The 24,230-nt window shown below is 45.4% G+C and overlaps 1 protein-coding gene and 1 pseudogene across 1 annotated transcript in view; one reads left to right on the top strand and one right to left on the bottom strand.

Annotated features, from left to right (window-relative positions):
- LOC137618366 (probable ATP-dependent RNA helicase ddx17) overlaps nt 1-24,230 on the bottom strand; it is a 208,025-nt gene that overhangs the window by 20,952 nt on the left and 162,843 nt on the right. The gene's annotated exons all lie outside the window — the stretch shown is intronic.
- On the top strand, nt 21,216-24,193 carry LOC137618365 (uncharacterized; annotated as a pseudogene).

Genomic DNA, 24,230 nt, shown 5'->3' with positions numbered 1-24,230 from the left:
CGGTGGAACTGCCGGCATAGGAGGCTAGCCCTCCCTAGACTACACCTGAAGTGGTCGAATGTTGCCGCCACCTTCTCCCTGTGGTCTAGTAGACTAGTCCTATGCTCGCCGACCCTAGGCTATAGAGTCGTATACTCTTGTGGCCTAGGATGGCGCCGGCATTAGAACTCTGTTTCTCCCTTGTTGAGAGGAACGGCATGAGCTGCCGTCCCCTTAACTGTATTAGCACCTCCTACCGCTTGTGGTCGTGCCGGTTTCTTCAAGGTGTGTAGGTCCGGCAACATTGCTGGTCCCTCCTATACCTCATATAGGGGTTTCCCTCATTGGTGCGATGGGGAAAGTCTCACCTCACGTGATTCCCCTGAGGACGGGAAATACTCGTCCGACAGGGAAGGAGAGAAAGTCTGGGGGAGTGAAGGAGCCTGCCTCGAAGGTTTACGTGGAGTCAACTTAGCCCTTGGAGAAGCTACCGCGTCCGGAACTCCTCTTTTTCTCTTCAGAGGGGTAGAGACAGCCAAGGATCTGTGCCCTAATTCAGAGAAAATAAGCTTGAACGCCTGTGTAACAGCACTGATCAGTGCACCGAACCAAGGTTGTCGGCTGACAGACACGCTGTCAGACACCCCCTCTGAAGGGACAGAGATCGAAGGATCCCTGGGAGGAGTCCCCAAAGGTGAGTTCGCCTGAAAAGGAATAGGGATCCTGGACCCCTCTGGATGTTTCCCTTCCGCCGCAATACGCGCTGTTATGCGTTTGCGGGGAGGAGAATGCGAAGATGGTAACCTTTCCGTACGTTGTCCAGCAGCCTCGCGCGCGGGAGGGTATTGACGCTCGCGCGGGGGCGCGGAATGGTGCTCGTGTGATGGAGAATACCAGGGGTCGCGTGCGGGAGACTGCTGGTGCGTGTGCGGGCGACTGATGGCGCGCGTAGGAAACTGTGGGCGCACAGGTGAGCGCGCGGGAGACTGATGGCACGCGCGGGAGAATATTCACGCGCGCGTGGGTGCGCAGGATCAGACCGTTGAACTTGCAGGCGCGCGGGCGAGAGCTTGCACGCCCCTGAAGAACCCGTAGGGCAAGTGCGTGCAGGAGAGATACCCCTGGCGCGTGGGCGCGCAGATAAAGCCTGTGTCACTCGTGGGCGCTCCTCTTGTGGGCGCGCGTCAGGATGGCAGCGCGCAACTGCAGGAGAGGTTGGGCGAGGGCGCCCCGCGTATCCTCGTGGACGCGAGCAGGGGACTGCGCGTGTCTGCGCGATGGCAAGCACTGGCGCGCTAGAGAAAGCTGGCGCGTAGGTGAGCGCTGGCTCGCTGGCGCATTGGCGAGTGCTGGCGCGTGGGAGAAGTCAGAATAGACTTCCCTACAGCGGCCACATCCGAAGATCGTGGCCGCGCAGGAGAGACGACTACGGTCCGAGGGCGCTGGCGCGCGGGAGAGCACTGGCGCACAGGAGATCGCTGATGTGCAGGGGAACGCTGGTGTACAGGAGAGCGCTGGCGCGTAGGAGAGCGCTGGCGCGTAGGAGAGCGCTGGCGCGTAGGAGAGCGCTGGCGCGCAGGAGGTTAATGGCGCGCAGTGGCGCGCTGACACGCAGGTGAGGAATGGCGCGTAGCTGGGCGTGGGCGCGCTTGCTCAGGTAAAGCCTGGCGCGCAGAAGAACGTGGGCGCGTATGCTCTGCTTTGCTGGCATAGCGCGTGAGGGAAGTATGAGTGTGTTGGCGCATACGCCCTTGATGCCCTGTATTAGGGTTACATGATGCCTGACGAGCGTGAAGGTCAGGTTTCGTCGGCGCGTAGCGCGCATCAGCACTCAGGAACGGTGACGGCAGGTCGGCAAGTCTGACGGGTGAAAGGTCGACGTGTCCTTTGAAAGGACGACCTTCCACCGAAGGGGGATCGCGAACGATCCGCTGAGAGGTCCAGGACCAAAGCAGGAACAGTCGGTGATCGCTGGTGAGGCTCCTCTGTGGGGGACTGCAACGAAGATGTAAAACCAAAGAGGCGCCTCCTCACCACAGGTGAAGGAAGGTGAGCCTTGCGACGAATACGCCCTCTAGGGGTCGTGGGATCAGCAAGCTGACCTTCTGCAGTCCTCCGAAGAGGAGTCTCTGTAAGTGAACTACCCCGAGGGGAAGAAACACCAGCAGGAGAGACTGTTAGACATAGTTTCTCCCTCGTCGGTCGAACAGGAACGGGAGAAACTAAGCCTTCAGCTACTGTGCGATTTAAAGAGGCAGAGGTAGTAGGAGATACCGCATTGGATACCTCTGACACCACAACGTCGACAATTGACAGAGGATCAACATCTGTCGGAGGCGGCAATTGCTTGACAGTGGCACCCAATCGGATGTAGTCAAGTAATGCTTCCTTGGAGGGCGAACCCTCAAGCCTCAAGGAAGACCAAAGTTGAAAAAGATGGGTTAGAGACAAATCCTCCCCCGGGGTGAGAGGTGGAGCTGCCTCGCTAGGGGAGGCAACCCCATCTCTCGAACCCCGAGTTCGGGAAACAGTACCAGAGTCTACGCTACCACTCGACAGTCTCTCGAAACAGACCGACCGAGTGGTAGCTTCGGAGGAAGTTAGAGCAACGGAAGAAGAGGCCTTGGGTTTTTCTCCTTTCAAAGAAACCTTCGAAGGAGAAATATCCCGTTTGGACTTCTTCTTCCGTCGCCGTGAAAACCTCTCTCACTGGGAGGTAGACCACTCCCTGCACTCACAACACTTATTATTACTATCACACCGTTGACCTCTACAGGCAGGGCAAAGGGTGTGAGGGTCTGTCTCGACCGCCGACATGAACGTTCCACAGGGGCGGTCGGGTAATCCAGGGCAGGTGCGCATAATAGCAGAGGCGAACTTCACACACAAAACTGTCAAAAAGAGAAAGCAAAAAAAGCATTAATGGCTGCCAAGAGCAGCGAGGATGACAGCGGACACGTCCGACTACCATCCGAGCTGAGAGCAAAAGTGAGTTCAAGCACAGGTGTGTGAAGGGGGGGGGGGTTTAGCAAGCTATCCTCCCCTACCCCCGCTAACTAGCGGTGTGGGTAGTAAACCCTCGTTAAATTTTAATGGCTCGTCATTTCAGCTACACCGAAAGTAATACCCCTATTAAATAGCGTGATTTGTATTTCAGTTACGGAACAAATATATTCTGAACAAATACAATATCTGTTCTAAAGCGAACAAACCTCACAATTATGTGTTTTTGTATCAGGTATCAGTCCCTAGTTATGACTGATTCTATATATCTGATTGTATTACTGACTTGTACAATTTTCCTACATAAATGAAAATCTGTCTACCTTGATTACAACACACCAAGTAGACCGGGGGAGGTGTCAGAAGTCAATACATACTTTGTTCCCTTCAGAATACAAACAATGTTTTACAAGTATATGATGAGACCAGTATACATGTTTGTTTGCTAGATTGTTCATATGAATGTACAATCCTCGAGGTTTTCCTAGAGTCTACCATGACTCTTCCCTGTAGGGGGCAGGAAGCACTGACATAGTCCATGATCAGTTGAAGTGGTGTATGACGGTAACACCATGTGTCTCTAGGTCTAGATGACCAAGGAAAATTTATCTAGCGGTTATTGGCACTAATGGGAAATCCAGAGATACATTAATGCTCTGGTAAACTTCCATCAGGACGACATGGCTGAGTCCAAAAAACGGATTTTGAGCGAAGCGAAAAATCTATTTTTGGGTGAGGTACCCATGTCGTCCTGATGGACCCACCCTCCTTTTACGAAGGCTGAATGAATCCCTCCCAAAAGTACTGTATCTGTAGCACCTCGCTAACGCTACAAAGAATGACAAGATGGCGCCGGGACGTGACGTCATACTGGCGCTCAACAGTAGTAGGAGTAGAAGCGTTGCCTTAATAACGGTCCTCCTACAATTCTTGCCACTTTCCCCTCTCGAAGCGTAAACGCTATTAGGGGTGTAGATAGCTATGTGGCGTATCAAGAATACGTCCTCTGATATTATGCGATATCCCTAAAGGCGAAAGCCAGGGATATTCGCGCCAGGAGTTAGAATTCTGGATACCTTAAGTAGAATTCTCTGGGATATATCACTGTGATTAAATATAACCTAGGAAACTACTATGAAGGAACTTCTATCAGGACAACATGGCTACCTCACCCAAAAATAGATTTTTTGCTTCGCTCAAAATCCGTTTTTTCTCGGATCGTGACCTGAGGGTGTACTGTCCGGATCCGCTCTGCGAATGAAGTAGGTGATCTTCGCCCTTAGTTGTTTTAGAGTCAAATTTGAGCCTGATGTTTCTCCTTTAAAGAGCTGTCCTCCCCCAAACTCAGAAGTTCTATGAAGATAAACCTTTAGGCACTCCACTGGACACACAGAGACATCTTCCTTCAAAGGGCAGATTCTCCAGGGACCCCACCTTTTGGTGGGTAGCTCATTTTTAGCGAGAAACGCTGAGTCAGGAAAAAGATTCAGTTCTCCCCTTTCTGTGAACTGAATATGGCCCTCATCTCTAGAAAGGGCCAATATTTCACTAACTCTGGCCCACAAGGCTAGAACAAATAGGAATATAACTTTTTGGGTTAAATCTTTCAGAGAGCAGTTCTCATTGTTCATTGTTGATGCAAAGTGAAGAACCTTATCCAAGGACCACGGGACGGGCCTTGGAGGTGCTGCAGGCCTACAGTAAGTCTAGCACAGGCCTTAGGGATCTTGTTAAAGATTTCGTTAGAGAAGTCTACTTGGAAGGCGTACAGTAAAGGTCTGGTCAAGGCAGATTTACACGTTGTTATCGTGTTGGCTGCTAAACCTTGTTCATGAAGATGAATAAAGAAGGATAAACAGAAATCTGTTGAGATCGCCTTTGGTTTCTTTGCCTTGACAAATGCAACCCATTTCTTCCAAGACGACTCATATTGTCTTCTGGTAGATTTAGACTTATATTCTTCTAAAATGTTTATACTGTCTCTCGAAATCCTGAATCTTTTCTTAACTGCTAAGGAGAGAAAATCATGAGATGAAGGTTTCGGGTTTTCTGTGATAAAGCGAAGACAGTCAACTTCTGCACTTGTTGAGTCAGAACTGGGTCCGGCAACAGGACCAGCCTCAGCCGCAATTCCAATACTAGAGGGAACCAGATGCTCTTTGGCCACCTGTGAGCCACTATAGCTGCCGTTCCCTGAAAGGATCTCAGCTTGTTGAGGACTTTCAACAGAAGGTTGGATGGAGGGAACAGGTAAATCCTGGACCATCTGTTCCAATCGAGGGACATAGCATCCACTGCTTCCGCTAGAGGGTCCTCGTATGGGGCCACGTAACGAGGTAGTTTCTTGTTGTCGCTCGTCGCAAAGAGGTCGATCTGCAGTTCTGGGATTTGACGTAAGATGAAGGAGAATGATCCTGCGTCTAGGGACCACTCTGACTCTATCGGCGTGAACCTGGATAAAGAGTCCGCCGTCACATTGTGGAACCCTTGGAGGTGAACTGCTGATAAGTGCCATCTCTTCTTTTCCACCAAACAGAAGATGGCCAACATCACTTGGTTGATTTGGGGGGATCTCGAACCTTGACGATTCAGACATCTCATTATCACCTCGCTGTCTAGGACCAGTTTTAAGTGGGTCGAGCAGCGAGGAGCCAATTTTTTCAGTGTAAGGAAAACTGCCATGGCTTCCAGAATGTTGATGTGGAAGCTCTTGAATAGAGAGGACCAAGTCCCTTGGACTTTCTGTTGGTGAGAGTGACCTTCCCATCCTTCCTTTGATGCATCTGTGTGGATGATGACTGAAGGTGGAGGTGGTTGTCAGGGTACCAATTTCTTCGGGTGCTTGGCCTCCGACCACGGCTTGAGAAGTGATCGTAGTCGAGTCGGTATTGGTCTTCTTAGATCTCTTCGAGCGTTTGATGCGTATCTTCTCCAGACTCCTGTTGCATCTTTTAATTGTGCTCTTAGCACCGGGTCTGTCAATGACGCAAACTGAAGGGAGCCCAGCACTCTCTCCTGTTGGCGTCTTGATATCCGACTGGATTTCAGAAGTCTCTTGACAGATCCCACTATCTCTCTCCTCTTCTTTGACAGAATGGAGAGGCGGTGTGACTGTAAGTTCTAATGTATTCCAAGCCATTGAAACTTCTGAGCTGGAGATAATCGACACTTTTTTATGTTGATCTTGAATCCCACATGTTCCAGGAACTGGATCACTTTCTTGGAGGCTTACATGCATTCCGTCTCGGATGCTGCCCACACCAGCCAATCGTCCAGGTAGGCTACCACCTGAACACCTTTTAGGCGTAGTTGATGAACGACTGCATTTGCAAGCTTCCTGAAGATCCTTGGGGCTATGTTTAGCCCGAAGGGCATGGTTCTGAAGACGTATTTTTTCTTCTGTAGCCTGAATCCTAGGTAGGAGGAAAGTTGGCGATTGATTGGAATATGCCAATAGGCATCTGCCATGTCTATGGAGACTGTGTATGCCTTTTTGGGCAACAGGGTCCTTATGTGTTGAAGGGTTAACATCCTGAAATGATATTTCTGGGTCGACCTGTGGCGGCCAGTGAAAAGGGTCCTTCTTTACACTTTTCTGATATAAACCTTCCAAATATACCAGAGAAGGATAAAAGCATGGAATGCAGAGGTTACTACCCTCGCGCGAGCACCTTGTGGGTGTCGTGTATAAAGCAAGGGCGCGTGAAAGCCACTATGCACAGGCTGTCTTCCATTTAGCTAATTCCTTCGTCAAAAGGGATGGGCCGATACAGAGGCACCAGCTACGCTACCAGAACCACGCCACCGACGCGAGCGCCATCTGAACAACATCCTTCTGTTTTGGACTTACTAGCTTGATCTTAGATTTTTGTGTTCTCGGTGTTTTCACGTTTCGTGGATTAATTTCATCGTGGCCGAAGCTCCAACTTCACCCATACCAATGTTAAGTACCATAGTTTGTTTTGACAGCTTTTTGCAGTACCGGGCAGTTGTACTCTTCCCAGCATTGTGTTGTTTTTATTTCGACCGGCTTGGCCTTCCGCGGTGTCGGCAGCCATTGTTGTTTTGATTTGACTCGCTGGGAATTCATATTAGTCTTGCCCATTTGGTACTCTGTCAGTTAGGTTCTTGGTTAAGTCACTGGCCTTACGCCTTTTTGAACCATTATTATTATTATTATTATTATTATTATTATTATTATTATTATTATTATTATTATTTCCTATGGTACTTTTTGCTAGCAAGTCCAGTCTCGAACAAGATTAGCGTTCTGGCTTTATTATAGTTTAGTACCCGCCCTGAGAGGCGTTCGTCAGTGGACTATATCCTTTTAAATTTTGTTAAAGCAGACGTTATTCTTCGTTCGTAGTCTTGTATTTGACGTTACAATTTTATTGTTATACTTATATCATATTATAGTGTGATTAATTAGGTTCTTTATAGTGTAACCACGAGAGCGAGAGCATGGAGTTCTCGTTTTCTGTCGCTCAGTCACGAGTTACCCTTTCTCTCGTTTTCTTTCTTAGCCTCGAGTATGAGAGGTGGATTTCCCGTTTTCCGTTTTATACGATCACGGGTTCTCCCTCCCCCCTCTCCCTCTACGGGTATATGATATCTTACGATTTATTTTATTTTGTGGTTACTGTTAATATAGCTAGCGTTATTAATAGGTCCTGTTCGTGTGTGAGTCATTGTTTTGGGCCATCCTTATGACACCCCCTGTTCCCCTCGTAGTTACGTCCTCTCCCCGTTACGGCTTGGGAGTAGGATCTGAACATTCATCCACTCCGCCGTGAGTTCTACTCCGCCATGAGGGATACTCATTGAGCTTGGAATTATAGTTATATATCATTTGGAGTGCAACCCTCTGGCAGGGCCTCATCCCCCCGGTGGTCCCTTGCACCCAGTCTCCGGCCACGGACATATCCACACAAAATATTCATTATTAATCACAACTTATTTATTCCGGACCTTTCACCGGAGATCACCAATACGCTTAGCAATGATGTTAGCCTTAACTTTTAGCTACTGCTTGTGTTTTATAATTTATTTAATTACGGGCCTGTCACTGAATCCTCGACCCTGTCGGAGGTTCCGCAGATTACATTAATTTATTTTATTCTTATTTTAATAATATTTATAGTGATACGGACCCATTTTAGATTGCTCCGGCACACTCCGGTGCAGAAAACATTTTATATTTAAAATATTTTAATATGGAGCTCCGGCTCTCAGTCATTGAACTATTCTATGCACACATACTTCATGCTATCTAGGCTCTGTTAGTAGATCTTAATCCCTTACCAGAGTCTCAAGGAACATCCAGACTTATGTCTCCTTTCTTTTACAGAAGGTCCGCTACGCTGCCAAGAGCTGCCCTGCCTCTTTCAACAATCCCGTTGGACATGACCTCTGCCGATCGCATGCGCATTGCGCTATCTCCTTTATTCGGGAGCCGGGACAAACCCCATACATGGTGTGGTTCCCGGAATCGTGCACGCTCTGTTACGAGTTGTCCTCCTTACTCCTGAACGATGACGTAAGTTGGTTTTCGTTTTGTTCCTTTTATCCTTTGGAGATGATTTAATTTGTTCCTTAATTATGTATACATTGCCTATTTCGGAGAACGATCCTTCTCCTTCATCACTAATCCCCTCAACTCTTTCAGGCCGATGATGAATCTCTTCGGTCGACAAGAGCTGCTCTTCGTCCTTGGGTGTCAGGCTTCGGCAGGAATGCTCCGTCTGGCGCACCCTATCTCCTCGACGGAGACATGGCCTCCCGACTCTTCCCAGGCTCTACCACTGCAGCAGTCACTCCGGAGGTGGCTGCCCCTTTAATTGAAGCGGTCAGAGCGACCATCCCCACGGAAGACGAATCTCTTTTACCGGTGGACGTGTCAGATCTGGATCTAGACATCGAGCCCATGGACGAGCAGGTAGGTGGTGTCGAGTTGGTGGAAACCTTTTTATCTCCTACTCCTTCTTCTACCTCTTCCTTTCTTGGCTTTGATAAGCCTACGGCTTCTCCTCGGGATCCCTCCGTCCCCGTACGACCCAAGGTGAAGCCACTACGTACCTATAAGTCTTCAGCTTTGCCAGTGTCTACGTCACCGGTCCCCGGACCCTCGACTGCTCCTGATGTTCCTATTGCTTTCCATAAAACCGTGACTTCTAAGAAGTCGAAGTCCGCCAAGTCCAAGGCTTTGTCGGCGGGTGGCTCTCAGGTACCCTCCTTCCCCATCGACCTGATCAGGGATATAGTCAAGGAGCAAATTTAGCAACATTCTGGGGCTATGACGGAGCTAAAAGATATGGTGGCGAATCTGATCCGCTCCAGAACTCAGATTCCTCCGCCTTCAGCCCCAGACGCGTCGAAGTTACCCCCCTTCGATAAAAACAACCCTTGGAGGTTTGCCTTGCATGCTCCGTACTTAGATGGTGCCTTAACTCTAGATGGCATAGGCACCCGCCCTCTAGAGGACCTAGAATTCTACCCCCGGGGCTAGAATTCCCATTCAACGGCTTCGTCCGCCTAAAGGAGCATGCCTTGGTTAGAATGGACAAGGTACCGAAGGAAACGGTGATATTTCCAAAAGAACAGGCCCAAGCTGTCTGGGCCAGGACTCTATCAGAATGGGGGTGTACTAACTCCAAGCTCACCCCACACAAAGGTGCCTACACTATTTTTACAACGGCATCGACCATTACCTTGCCACTTATAGATAAAGTGACAGATCTGACAATACAGGCCGTCAAGGAAGGCTCTACCATGCCGGCTCTCAAAGAGACGGACCCCACCTCAATGCTCATTCCGAGTACCTCTGCCACCTGGGATGACGCATCTTCTACCTTCACGGTGGGGAAGCTAGACCCAGACTGCGCCTCTACTCTTTTTTCTGAGAAGCTCCCCAGATTACTAGAGAGTCTCCTCAAGACCGAGTTCGAGGCACGTAATAGGTTAGCTAGGTCCCTCCACTCCATCACCTCCATAGAGTCCCTAGCCTCTGTTTACCCGACGGAAACTTTGTTCAGGGTTTTCACAAAGAACCTGCTTCTGTCCTACCAAGTTGACCTCCACGACTTCTGGTCGGCTCGGGTTAGCTGCAGGAAATACGTTCTGTCTGAGGCTTCTATCAGACATGAACCGAACAGGCTGATAGCGTCCTCCTGCTGGGGTAAGAACCTATTCCCTCAGGATGAAGTTAATAAAGTTCTTCAGGACGCTGCAAGGGCAAACCAAAATTTGCAAGTAAGGTGGGGCCTCACGACCAAAAGGAAGATCGAATCCCACAAACAAACTTTCTTCAAGAAAAAGCAGAGATTTACCCCTTACAAGACGAACCGGGGTCACTACCACCAATCGTCAGTCCCCCACACGTCAACACAGTCTTCCTCTGCTTCGACTTCTCAGCAACCGGCTCCCCCTCAACAGGTGGTCTACCTCACTGCTCCCCCAGGTACACAACCCAACCCCACTTGGATGTCCTCTCCTGCATACAACCCTAGCTACGAATCCTCCGGTTCCTTTCGTGGACACCAGAGAGGAAGCTACAGAAGTAGAGGACAGTTCCGCCATCGAGGCGGACCTAGAGCAAGGGGTGCTCGTGGAGGGAAGGGACCTAGATTCACTTCCTCGCTATGATGTGTTCCCGATAGGGGGGAGACTTTATCACTTTCGAGACCATTGGACCTTCAGTCCATGGGCTCACAGCATAATATCCAAAGGCTTGGGTTGGAAATGGTCACAGGGATCTCCACCTCCACCAGTGACCTTCTTCCAGAGACCCACTCCCATCCTGAAAGAGTACACCACAGAGTTACTCAAGAAGAAAGCAATCAAACGGGTTCGATCACTGAAATTCCAAGGCCGCCTGTTTACAGTTCCAAAGAAAGACTCGTCAGCGCTGAGAGTAGTTCTGGACTTGTCAAAACTAAACTCTTACATTCTCTGCGACAAGTTCCGTATGCTGACTATCTCTCAGGTACGGACCTTACTTCCCCGTGGGGCCGTCACCACCTCTATCGAGCTTACCGACGCCTATTATCATGTGCCAGTAGCTCGAAACTTCTCTCCTTATCTAGGCTTCCGTCTAGGCAAGAAAGCCTTTGCGTTCAAAGTCATGCCCTTCGGTCTCAGCATTGCTCCCAGGATATTCACGAAACTGGGAGAGACAGTGCTCGAGCAACTCAGGAACCAAGGGATACAGACCATGGCCTATCTGGACGATTGGCTCATTTGGGCTCGGTCGAACCGGGAATGCAACAGAGCTACGACGAAGGTAATTCAATTTCTCGCCAAGCTGGGATTCCAAGTCAATCTCCAAAAGTCTCGCCTACAACCATCAAGCCACTTCGAATGGTTAGGCATCCGGTGGGACCTTTCAAAGCACAGGCTCTCCCCTCCTCCCAAAAAGGTAAGGGAGATAGCTTCCAAGATCAGGAACTTTCTCAAACACAAACAGGTGTCCAGAAGAGCTTTAGAAAGAATCGTCGGCCTTCTCCAATTTGCCTCAGTAACAGATCTCCTATTAAAAGCCAAACTCAAAGACATCAATCGAGTTTGGAGAAAGAGAGCTACAATACCTTTAAGAGACAAGATCTCGAAGATCCCCTCTGTCTTAAAAATGAGACTACGCCCATGGTCCGAACCGAAGAACCTCTCCAAATCGGTTCTTCTGCAATTCCCCCCTCCACAAGTGACACTTCATACAGACGCGTCTCTGAGTGGCTGGGGGGGTTACTCCCAACATCAGATGTTTCAGGGCTCTTGGTCACCCACCATGAAACAGTTCCATATCAATGTTCTCGAAGCCATGGCAGTGTTCTTGACCCTGAAGAGAATCTCTCCTCCGAGGTCGTCCCACATCAGAGTAGTCTCAGACAGCACAGCCGTAGTACACTGCATCAACAGAGGAGGATCCAAGTCACCCAACCTGAATCAGATCCTGGTCACTATCTTCGCCTTGGCAGCAGACAAGAACTGGTTCCTGTCAGCAACTCACCTAGCAGGAGTCCAGAATGTGATAGCGGACTCACTATCCAGGACGAAACCGCTGGAATCAGAATGGTCCCTAGACATACATTCCTTCCGGTGGATACTCAGGCTGGTTCCGGGCCTCCAGGTAGATCTATTCGCGACTCAACTGAATCACAAACTTCCCTGTTATGTGACCCCAAACCTGGACCCTCAGGCTTATGCCATGGACGCATTAACCCTGGATTGGAACCATTGGAAGAAGATTTACTTATTCCCTCCAGTGAATCTTCTAATGAAAGTTTTACACAAACTACGCTCCTTCCAAGGGGCAGTGGCTTTATTAGCACCTCACTGGCCAAAAAGCAGTTGGTTTCCTCTCCTCCTCGAGTTGAAACTCCGTCCCTTCCGGATCCCATTCCCCAGACTGACCCAAGTAGTCCAAACTCGGACTGTGTCAGATTCCTCAAGGATACCCAAAACCCTAACTTTGTGGACTTCATGAAGTTTGCAGCTCGTAAAGATGCGAACATCGACCCGGAAAATGTCCTCTTTATAGAATTAGACAGAAGGGACTCTACAATTCGTCAATATGATTCGGCCGTTAAGAAACTAGCAGATTTCTTAAAGAATTCAGACCATACTTTTATGACTCCTAATTTAGCCATCTCCCTCTTTAGGTCCATATTTGACAAAGGCCTAGCAGCTAGCACTATAACCACCATCAAGTCAGCTTTGAAGAAGGTCTTCCTTGTTGGGTTTAACATTAACCTGGCAGATTCCTATTTCTCATCTATTCCAAAAGCATGTGCTAGGCTTCGACCTTCGGTTCGTCCACAAAAGGTCTCTTGGTCTCTGAACGATGTCCTCAAACTTGCGTCAGACACGGACAACGAATCCTGCTCCTATATCACTCTTCTTAGGAAGACTTTATTTCTAACGGCTTTGGCCTCGGGTGCTAGAATCTCAGAACTAGCAGCTCTCTCACGAAACTCAGAAAACATAGATTTCCTCCCTTCAGGTGAAGTACTTCTTTCTCCAGACAGAGCTTTCCTAGCTAAAAATGAGGACCCACAAAATAGGTGGTCCCCTTGGAAGATTATTCCTCTTCTCCAAGATACTTCTCTATGTCCAGTCACTACTCTCAGGGCCTTTTTGGCTAGAACTGCCACCTGCTCGTCTGGCCCCTTGTTTATCAGAGAACAAGGAGGTACTATTTCCATTCAAGGCATTAGGCAATAAATCCTATACTTCATTAAACAAGCTACTCCGGGATCATTTCCCCATGCTCATGATATCCGGTCAGTAGCTACCTCCATCAATTATTTCCAAAATATGGATTTTGATGACCTTAAAAAGTACACGGGTTGGAAATCTCCTATGGTTTTCAAACGCCACTATCTAAAGAACTTACAGGCCCTTAAATACCCAACGGTTGCAGCTGGGAGCCTCATCTCTCCCCATTGATCTCTTGTTCTTCCTTTCATCCATCTCTCCTCTTCTCCCTCCTACCCGCCACTCGCACCATGACGCCGCTCTCTTTGGTGGTTCGTTAGCCCTAAGTTTGTTACATGTTTAGTTCCTATGGTTATTAACTATTATTGTGTTTACCGTAACTTTAGTGTTGGGTTATTCTTAGCCATGTCAGTTTTGTTGCATATTGTGCTCTGATACTCGGAGGCTTCCTTGTTATCATGTTTATTTAGCCTTACGCTCACTATGTCCTTTGGCTAGGTTATGATTTATGCTTACTTACCTTAATATAATATATTGTTTTCCTTACATAGTGTTTATCTCTCTCCTCATTAGGTTACTATTTATTATTGAGCTTGGAAGGCATTCTCTGGTACATTTTCACCGGCCGCCACAGGTCGACCCAGAAAAGGGATTTTGACGAAGGAAAAATCTATTTCTGGGGAGAGACCTGTGGCGCCTGGTGAAACCCTTCCCTGTTATTTTGTACGATCCCACCCTTTCCTTTCCAAGCCATCATATTCAATACAGAAGGATGTTGTTCAGATGGCGCTCGCGTCGGGCGTCGGTGGCGTGGTTCTGGTAGCATAGCTGGTGCCTCTGTATCGGCCCATCCCTTTTGACGAAGGAATTAGCTAAATGGAAGACAGCCTGTGAATAGTGGCTTTCACGCGCCCCTGCTTTATACACGACACCCACAAGGTGCTCGCGCGAGGGTAGTAACCTCTGCATTCCATGCTTTTATCTTTCTCTGGTATATTTGGAAGGTTTATATCAGAAAAGTGTAAAGAAGGACCCTTTTCACCGGGCACCACAGGTCTCTCCCCAGAAATAGATTTTTCCTTCGTCAAAATCCCTTTTTCATAATAAAATAAATTTTTTAATATACTTACCCACTGGTTATATAAGAATGGCTAAAGTCTCCTGACGCCCAGGCAGAAATTTCAAAATCTCGTGCAAAATATCGCAGATATGCCAGGTGTACACTAGCGCCCTCGCGGTACAACAGGTAGAACTATACCCACAAGCTTCAGATCTTCCATGCCCCATGGTCTCTAGAGGGGAGGAGGGTGGGTTTTTAACTTATATAACCAGCGGGTAAGTATATTCAAATATTTATTTTATTAAGAAAATATCATTTTTAAATATAAAACTTACCCGCTGGTTATATAAGAATGGCTCATTGACACCCCTTGGTGGCGGGTCAGAGACAGCTACATATTTGGAAATTCACTTAAGCATTACATAAATAACTTAAGAGGTTCTCACCTGATAAGGAAGCTGACAGCAATGATACTCTGCGTCATTTCGTCCGCCATCCTTAGGAGATCCAGCGATCCACTCAGGGGGCTGATGATCCCTAGGAGCTGTCAAACGGTACAACCACCTATAACATGACAGGACCTCAACTAATACCCTTGTTCCGGGCGCACTCTAGGAACAAATTGACCACCTGACCAAACAAAAGATTGCGGAAGACTGACGACCAATCTCCACATATAACCATAACTTTACGAGTTCCAAGAGATAGAAAAGGGGTATTAGGAAAATGGGAACGTAGTGGTAGATCACTCACCTACTATCGCATTCGCCGCCACGAATGGACCCAGCGTATAACAGTCCTCATAGAGAGTCTGAACATGTTTCAAATAATGAGATGCGAATACGGACTTACTCCTCCAAAAGGTCATATCCATCAAACTTTGCAGAGAACAATTCTGTTTAAAAGCCACTGAAGTCGCTACCGCTCTGACTTCATGTGTCTTCACTTTGAGAAGCCTCTGATCCGCCTCATCACACTGGGCGTGAGCTTCTCGAATTAACAGCCTAATGAAAAAGGATAAGGCATTCTTTGACATGGGCAGTGAGGGTTTTCGAACTGCATACCACAGAGCGTCTGAGTCGCCTCTCAGACTCTTAGTTCTGTCCACATATAGCCGTAATGCTCTTACCGGACAGAGCACCTTCTCCAACTCGTCTCCCACCACATCATAAATATTAGGGATCTCGAAGGATTTGGGCCATGGGCGGGTAGGATTCTCATTCTTGGCCAAAAACCCTAATTGTAAGGAACAAATGCCTTTTCCATCCCGGAAACCAATGTTCCTGCTTAAAGCGTGAACTTCCCTTACTCTTTTAGCAGTGGCTAGACTAACCAGACACAAAGTTTTCAAGGTTTGATCCTTAAAAGAAGCCGTGTGTAAAAGCTCAAATCTGTCACTCATGAGGAATTTAAGGACCACATCCAAATTCCAGGCAAAAGACGCTGATTGTCTTTTCTTGGTGGTATCAAAAGACTTAAGCAGGTCTTGCAGATCCTTATTATTGGAGAGGTCTACGTTCCTATGCCTAAAAACCGTAGCCAACATACTTCTGTAACCTTTGATTGTAGAGGACGAGAAGTTATGTTTATTTCTAAGGTCTAGGAAGAAATCTGCTATCTGAGTTAGAGAGGTACTGGATGAAGAAATCGTGTTAGCCCTACACCACTCTCTGAACAACTCCCACTTGGACTGATACACCTTGATGGTGGAAGACCTCCTCGCTCTCGCAATAGCCTTGGCTGCCTTTTTCGAAAAACCTCTAGCTCTAACCAGTTTTTCGATAGTCTGAAGGCAGTTAGACGTAGAGCTCGGAGGTTTAGGTGGCTTCGAGTTAAGTGAGGTTGTCTGAGAAGATCTGGTCTTAAGGGAAGGCTTCTTGGGAAATCTACCATCCATTCCAGTAATTCTGGAAACCAGCTCCTTGATGGCCAGAACGGAGCTATCAGTGTCATCCTTGTTTCTTCATGGGATACGAACTTCTGTATCATCTTGTAAAGATTCTTGAACGGGGGTAATGCATAAACCTCCATGTGCGACCAATTCCTTAGGAAAGCGTCTATGTGCATGCCTTCGGGATCCGGTACCGGTGAGCAGTAACACTCCAGTCTCTGTCTTTGCGGTTGCAAAGAGATCTACGAGAGGATGATCCCATAACTGCCACAGACTTTTGCAGACGTCTTGGTGTAATATCCATTCTGTGGGGAGAATCTGACCCCTCCTGCTGAGTCTGTCTGCACTCACATTGTTGACCCCTTGAATAAACCGAGTCAAAAGTGTCACTTTCCTTTCCTCTGCCCATATGAGAAGAGGTCTTGCTATCTCGTACAGAGTCCATGAGTGGGTCCCACCTTGTTTTGTTATATAGGACAGAGCTGTAGTGCTGTCCACATTGATTTGGACTACTTTGCCCTGGACATGCTTTTCGAAGCCTTTGAGGGCCGGATGTATTGCCAAAAGCTCCTTTTGGTTTATGTGGAGAGCTGTTTGCTCCACTGTCCACGTTTCCGAGAGCTCCTTCTTCCCCAGTGTTGCCCGCCACCCCGAGTTTGAGGCATCGGAACACAACACGAGGTCTGGGCTCTTCTGATGTAAAGACAAGCCTTCCTTCACTCTGTGCTCGCTGTTCCACCACTGAAGATGTGACTTTATGGAGTCTGTGATGGGAAAGCTTTCCCTGTCGAGACTGTCCCCTTTTTCCAATGCCGATTGAGATGAAACTGAAGGGGGCGTAAATGTAACCTCCCCAGAGTCACGAACTTCTCTAATGATGAGAGTGTCCCCAGAAGGCTCTTCCATTCCCTTATGGAACTGAGGTCCTTCTTCATAAAAGCTTGGATTTTTGGGAGAGCTGACTGTATCCACACAGGCGACGGAAAAGCCTGAAAACTCCGACTGTGAATCTCCACCCCCAAATAAAGAATCTCCTGGGATGGAGTCAGTTGCAATTTTTTCGAACTCACCAGGAGGCCCAGTTCCTTGGTTAATTCCAGTGTCATTCTCAGTTCCTTCAAACAGCAATCAGCTGAGGAGGCTCTTATCAGCCAATTGTCCAGGTACAGGGAGGCCCTGATTCTCCTCGAATGCAACATGCTTGCTACATTCAGCATGATCTTGGTGAATAATAGAGGAGCCGTGCTGAGACCGAAACACAGGGTTCTGAATTGGATGACCTTGTTTCCGTCCATGAATCTCAGATAACGTCTGCAGCTGGGATGTATTGGAATATGGAAATAGGCGTCTTGGAGGTCTGAGACCATCCAATCGCCCTTCCTTACCATCGCCAGAACCGTCTTCTGAGTCTCCATCGTAAAATGATATTTTCATATTAATATCAATTTTTTAATATACTTACCCGGTGGATATACTGTATATATAGCTAACGTCTCCGACGGTCCGGCAGCCGATTCAAAACTCGTGGGCGATCGAGGGGTTGGGTTGCTGGGTGTACACTAGCGCCACCACTCGCCAGGATACCATCACTATTCCAAAGTACTCCAGGTCTTCTCTGCCCATAGGGTCTCTAGAGGGGCGGAAGGGAGGGCGTTAAATTATATATATCCACCGGGTAAGTATATTCAAAGATTTATTTTAATATGAAAATATCATTTTTAAATATTTAACTTAGCTGGGGGATATATATATAGCTGATTCACACCCTTGATAGAGGGTAAGAGACCAGCATTAGACATTGTAGGAATATAGCTCAAGAGTTTTGATATAAAACAAACTTAAGGATTAGTACCTGATAAGGAAGCTGACTTTAATGATACTCTGCCTCATTAGTCCGCTATCCTTATGAAGCCCAGAGATCCACTTAGGGGGCTGAAATACCTCTAGGAGCTGTCATATCTGGGGTGAACACCCCTATGACAAGACCTCAACAATACCATTGATCTGGCCGCTCTCAAGAAACAAGTTTGACCACCCGCCAAATCAAAAGATTGCGGAAGACTGTCTCAGTCTCCACATACAACCCAAAAAACAATAGTTTCAAGAGAAGAAAAAAGGTATTGGGATTAAGGAAATGTAGTGGTAGAACCTTCACCCACTACTGCACTCGCTGCTACGAATAGTCCCAAAGTGTAGCAGTCCTCATAGAGTCTGGACATTCTTTAAATAATGTGAAGCGAACACAGATTTACTCCTCCAAAAGGTTGCGTCCATAATACTTCTAAGGGATTTATTTTTCTTGAAAGCCACTGACGTTGCCACTGCTCTGACTTCATGAGTCTTAACTTTCAATAATCTAAGGTCAGTCTCACTGCAGTGAGTGTGAGCCTCTTTAATTAAAAATCTGACAAAATATGATAAGGCATTTTTCGACATTGGTAAGGAGGGCTTCTTGACCGAACACCATAAAGCCTCTGATTTACCTCGTAAAGTTTTGGTTCTGTCCAGATAAAATTTTTGAGCTCTTACAGGGCACAAGACTCTTTCAATTTCATCACCAACTACATCCGACAGGTTGGGAATCTCAAAAGATTTTGGCCATGGATGAGAAGGTCGCTAATTTTTGGCCAAGAAACCAAGTTGCAAGGAGCATACTGCCTTATTAGAGCAGAAGCCGATATTCTTGTTGAAGGCATGCACTTCACTAACTCTCTTTGCGGTAGCAAGACTCACTAAAAAGAGAGTCTTGAGAGTAAGATCTTTGAGAGAGGCTGAGTGCAGAGGTTCAAATCTCTCAGACATGAGAAACTTAAGGACAACATCCAAGTTCCAAGCTGGAGTAATAATTTGACGATCCTTGGAAGTCTCGAAAGACTTGAGAAGGTCTTCAAGATCTCTATTGTTAGACAGATCCATGTTCCTGTGCCTAAACACTGCAGCTAACATGCTCCTGTAGCCTTTAATAGTAGAGGCAGAAAAGTTACGGTTATTTCTAAGATGAAGCAGGAAGTCAGCAATCTGTACTACAGTGGTATCGGATGAGGAAACAGAGGTGGACTTGCATCAATCACGAAATACCTTCCATTTGGATTGGTGGATCCTGATGGTAGAGGATCTCCTTACCCAGGCAATAGCTCTAGCAGCCTCCTTCGAAAACCCTCGAGCTCTAGTGTCTTTCGATAGTCTGAAGGCAGTTAGACGAAGCGCGGGGAGGCTTTGATGGAATCTTTTTATGTGAGGTTGTCGAAGAAGATCCACCCGCAATGGCAAACTTCTTGGAATGTCCACCAGCCATTGATGTACCTCGGTGAACCATTCCCTTGAGGGCCAGAGGGGAGCAACCAACGTCAACCTGGTCCCTTCATGAGAGGCGAACTTCTGTAGAACCTTGTGAAGGATCTTGAAGGGAGGAAAAGCATAAATTTCCAGGTGAGACCAGTCCAGTAAGAAAGCGTCTATGTGGACTGCCTCTGGATCTGGGACTGGAGAGCAGTAAGTTGGAAGTCTCTTCGTTGACGAGGTCGCGAACAGGTCTATGGTAGGATGACCCCATATCCTTCATAGTTTTTCGCACACCTCCTGATGAAGCGTCCATTCCGTGGAGATGACTTGTCCTCTTCTGCTGAGGCAGTCTGCTATCACATTCTTTTCTCCCTGAACAAATCTCATAAGAAGGGAGATGTTTCTTTCCCTTTGTGTTAAATATATTGTTTTTATCTTTTCTTTCCAACTCCAGAATCCTTGTATTCTCGTTTTCTTTATCTTGTTTATTTTTAGTACAAAAAAAGTACTTTGACTTTTTCATAATCCTTGGCTTTTAAGCATCTTTTCATAATCCTTGGTTTCCAACTCTGTTGGAAAATAAAAAGATCTCAAACGTAGCATTAAATAACATTAATAATTATTTTTCAATACCTGTAAATACTGTGTGCTGGCATTTGAGACCATTTCATAGTATTTAGCCCTTCTTGAATTAGTTAACGAAGTTAACGAGTAATGGTAAGAATTGTTACCAAGCAGTATCTGCCCAACCCTCCAAGGAAGCAGTTCTCTTGACTAAAGGAAAATGGATAAACTCAACCTTCGTTAGAAACTTGCCAACTAATGTGTGATCATTACTAATGAACTCTTTTTACTTGAAGGACTTTTATTGCTGTGAAATAATGAAGTGCTAAGTACCACCAGTTTCACCAAAGTGCAATGGAGAGACGAGGGCATGATTCTCCAAGGGAGTGTGTTTTCGGAGGAACATTATATTGGATTGTGTAGCAGCATGGAAGAGAGGCCAAGACTGCGATTTCATTCCCCTACCATAGTCTTTGGCATCCACCACATACTGCTGGATTACTTCCGAGGGCGTAACTTCGTGGATTTATATCGAGCAAGCAGGCGCTTGATACTTTGAGGCTATGCGCTGTGGCATCATGGTAATGGTATTGCTTGATGCATCTTATAAACTTTTCACTGGTTATAAGCGATTCAGAGTGTGGAGGTTAGGTAACTAGTGCCAAAGTTACCTAGATATCGGGGCAGCATCGTGTCGTTAATATTAATCTATATTTTGCATAATAATGTGCTTTAAATTTCCTGTATGTTCAATAATAAATTCAATGCTCACTTTGATGTTTGTTTTCTCACCATTTTTTACAACCTTCATATAAGTATTTTCCGAATATGGCAACCGTGACAGGATTTTATGACTTTGCTTTGATGCTTGCCCGATGTCTCTCCTCTTGCATTGTTGGTGGAACGTTGTTATTTTTTTGCATTTTAATACTTTAGTGTAAAGGTTGAAGTGAATTTAATCTTTTTAACATATTTCTGAAATAAGTTCTTTTCTCGGGAATTGCCTTCATTGGATATTTTTTGTATTCGAAACTTTGCTTCCTTGGTAATCTTTATTTATCGTCGTTGGCCTAGTATTGATGCCATCAGTATTTCTTGGTGCTACCGTATATTCTGTAAAGTGGTTAAGGGAATTTTACTTTTGAGTTTCGTTTTGTTACGCATACTTTAGCCTTTGAATATTTATTATATTTGTGATAGGTCAGGTAGTTGTATATATTCACAATGTCTGAACTTAAGAGATTAGTGAATCAAAGGAAGTATATAAGGAAGTGTGTGACAAAACATTTTAACCTTAAGGATAGTTTTCCTACATTAGCTAATGCAGCAAGGGAGAAATTACGCTTGCAATTCGAACAATGGCTTCCAGAATTGAAAGACTTGAATAAGCAGATATTAGAGCTTAAGTATGAGGAATGGGACGACGAAGAGGAAGATCGTAGGTCTGAGGAGGAATTGGACTCCTGTCAGGTCTATAATGACAAACTTTTATCTTGCTTAGTGGCTATTACGAACCCTAGTGAGCCCTCTTCATCGGTTTCCCATTTGAATGACACTCTTAGTTCCGCAAGAAGTTTGCTTAATTCTCCCATAGCTCCCCTGCCTAAATACACTAGTTCTGATGACGAGGACCTTGCCAGATTTTTTTATGAATTTGAAGACACTTTAAGTAAATTTGAATACCCTGAATACGATAAACTCTTGTTATTAAAGCAGCAGATCTCAGGCAGGGCCTTAGTTTTAGTAGAGTCCTTAGAAGCAGATAAGCAGGGATATTCACATGCAAAGCAATTACTACTGAAAGCTCTAGCTTCGGATGACACACAGAAATTTAATGTTTTGAGGCAGTTATCCCATTTGAAACTTTCTTCCAAGACTGATCCATATGAATTTATCTCTAAGGTTAGGTTGGTTATGGAAAGAATACGCAAATTCAAAATTACTGTGGACTGTATACAGTACTTCAGTTTTTTATATGGGAAGGATTGAATGATGCATTTAAGAATCATTTGATTCAAATTACTAACAGCTCCAAGCCAACGTTAAATGAAATTATAGACAAGTTTTTTTAAGCTAGTGAGCGTTATTGTAGCCAGTCTAAGAAAACTAAAGGAGTCCCTAAACTATTTTCCCCCAAAGCATCAAATGCCAGTGACCATGGAGCTACCAGCTTAGCTGTAGATGTTAAGTATGAAATAAATAAGACCTTTAAGCCTTGTAGTATATGCACTAAAGTGGATGGTAAACCAGCTGATCACCCTATCCACAAGTGTGCCAAATTTGACTCTGCAGAAGCCAAGATAGATAAAATAAGAAAATTGAAAGGATGCCTAAAATGTTCTAACCTAAATCATCACAGTAAATTTTGTAGGTATAGGTTCAATAATAAATGTAAATATTGCCCTGAGTGGCATTTCAGTTTTCTGTGTATTCGGTCTGTTGATGGCAAGCAAGTCACAAATAATGATGGAAATAAACCAGATAGCCAATCTTTTACAGACAAGGGTAAAGATAAAGCAAAATTCAAGCCTAAGGAAAATAAGGAGATCTCTGACTCAATGGTTAACATTGTGGAAGCTTTCCAGAGTGATTCTGACATGCAGACTGTTCTTCCCACTTTTACTGCTACCTTGGATAATGGTTTAAAGTTAAGATGTTTAAAAGACAGTGGCTGTCAGTGTAACTTCATTTTGACCAATATTGCGGACAGTTATAATTTACCCACATTAAGGGAAAATATTTCTCTAACAGTAAATGGCATTAACACTACTCAGAACTATACTACTAAGCTGATTGAAGTAAGTTTACAGATAGGGGATAGGCTTAGAAAAATTGAAGCACTGTGTATACCTTCTATTAATGTAAAGTGAAAACTTCCTAAATTAGGTAAGGTAGTATGTGGTTTCAAAGAAAGAGGTTATTTGTTGGCAGATGAAAGCTTGTCAAATGATTCTTGTGGTATCCAGAGTATTCAGTTAATTCTTGGCACTCGCTCAGCATACTGTCTTCCTCAGCAGGAACACTTGTTTGGATCAAACTTAGAATCTCTATATTCTGAAACTCCTGCTGGAATATTGTTACATGGTAATGTGGAACAAATATTGAAAGATTTATCATTTTTACCTTATGTTGGAAGTTCCTTTCAAGGATTGGTTCAACTTTCAGATCACAACTTAGTTGGTAGCATTTTCGGGAATGGTAATACTTGCCTTGTTTCGGATTGTGCTTTTAAAGATACTGTGGATCCCGTTAACATAAATGTATTTGATGATAAGGGGGATATAATTGAATCTCAGCTTATCAAGGCAGCTAACCAAATTTTAGAAGAAAGTTGTCATAGATTTGTAAAGTCTGAACCTGAGGATTCTGATTCTGGGGGTTCTGAAATAAATAAGAAGTTGGTTAAGTTTTCCCTTGAAAATATGAAGAGAGATAAAGAAGGTAGAATTGTTGTTCCTTTATTTTGGAATCCTCAGGTGTCTCATCTATTAGGTTCCAATCATGGATTGGCAGTTTCAATTTTAAAGTCTAACTTGAAAAAATGGCAAAATAACAGGGATAAGGTATTGATAATGGGTAAAGTTTTTAAAGAACAAGAAAGTATGGGGATCATAGAGCGCATTAATAACCTTCCCGAATTTCTCAGAGAGCACCCTAACCATAGCTTTTTGCCTCACATGGGCATCTTTAAAATGGATTGCGAAACCACAAAGTGCAGGATAGTGTATTTGTCTAATCTTTTTCAGCAAGATTCTAGTAAACCTTCCATTAGTCACAATCAGGCTATATATTCAGGACCAAATCTAAACCAGAAACTTTCCTCTGCTATATTACATTTGAGATTTGGACAGAAGTTATTATGTTTTGATTTATGTAAAGCGTTCAATAATCTTGCCTTAAATGACACAGATAGCAATAGGCTATTATGTCTATGGTTCAGAAACGTAGAGAAGGAAGACTTTACAGTTGTGGGATACAGAAATTTAAGATTAAGTTTTGGCTTAAGATGCAGCCCTGCATTACTGTTACTTGCTCTATATAAGATTTTAATTTTAGATGTAGACAGTGATGATAGTAAACTTTTACAATTAAAGAGGATGATATATCTACTATGTTATATGGATAACTGTGCAGTTGCCTATGATAGTTCTGAAGAACTTCTCTGGGCATACCAACAACTAGAAAGCATTTTTGAGCCTTAGAAGTTTTACCTGCAGCAGTACATCAGTAATGATTCTG

The sequence above is a fragment of the Palaemon carinicauda genome, chromosome 24, assembly GCF_036898095.1.
Source record: "Palaemon carinicauda isolate YSFRI2023 chromosome 24, ASM3689809v2, whole genome shotgun sequence".
Classification (NCBI taxonomy): Eukaryota; Metazoa; Arthropoda; class Malacostraca; order Decapoda; family Palaemonidae; genus Palaemon; species Palaemon carinicauda.
The sequence above is the reverse complement of the archived record's forward strand: the minus strand, read 5'-3'. Positions and strand labels throughout refer to the sequence as shown.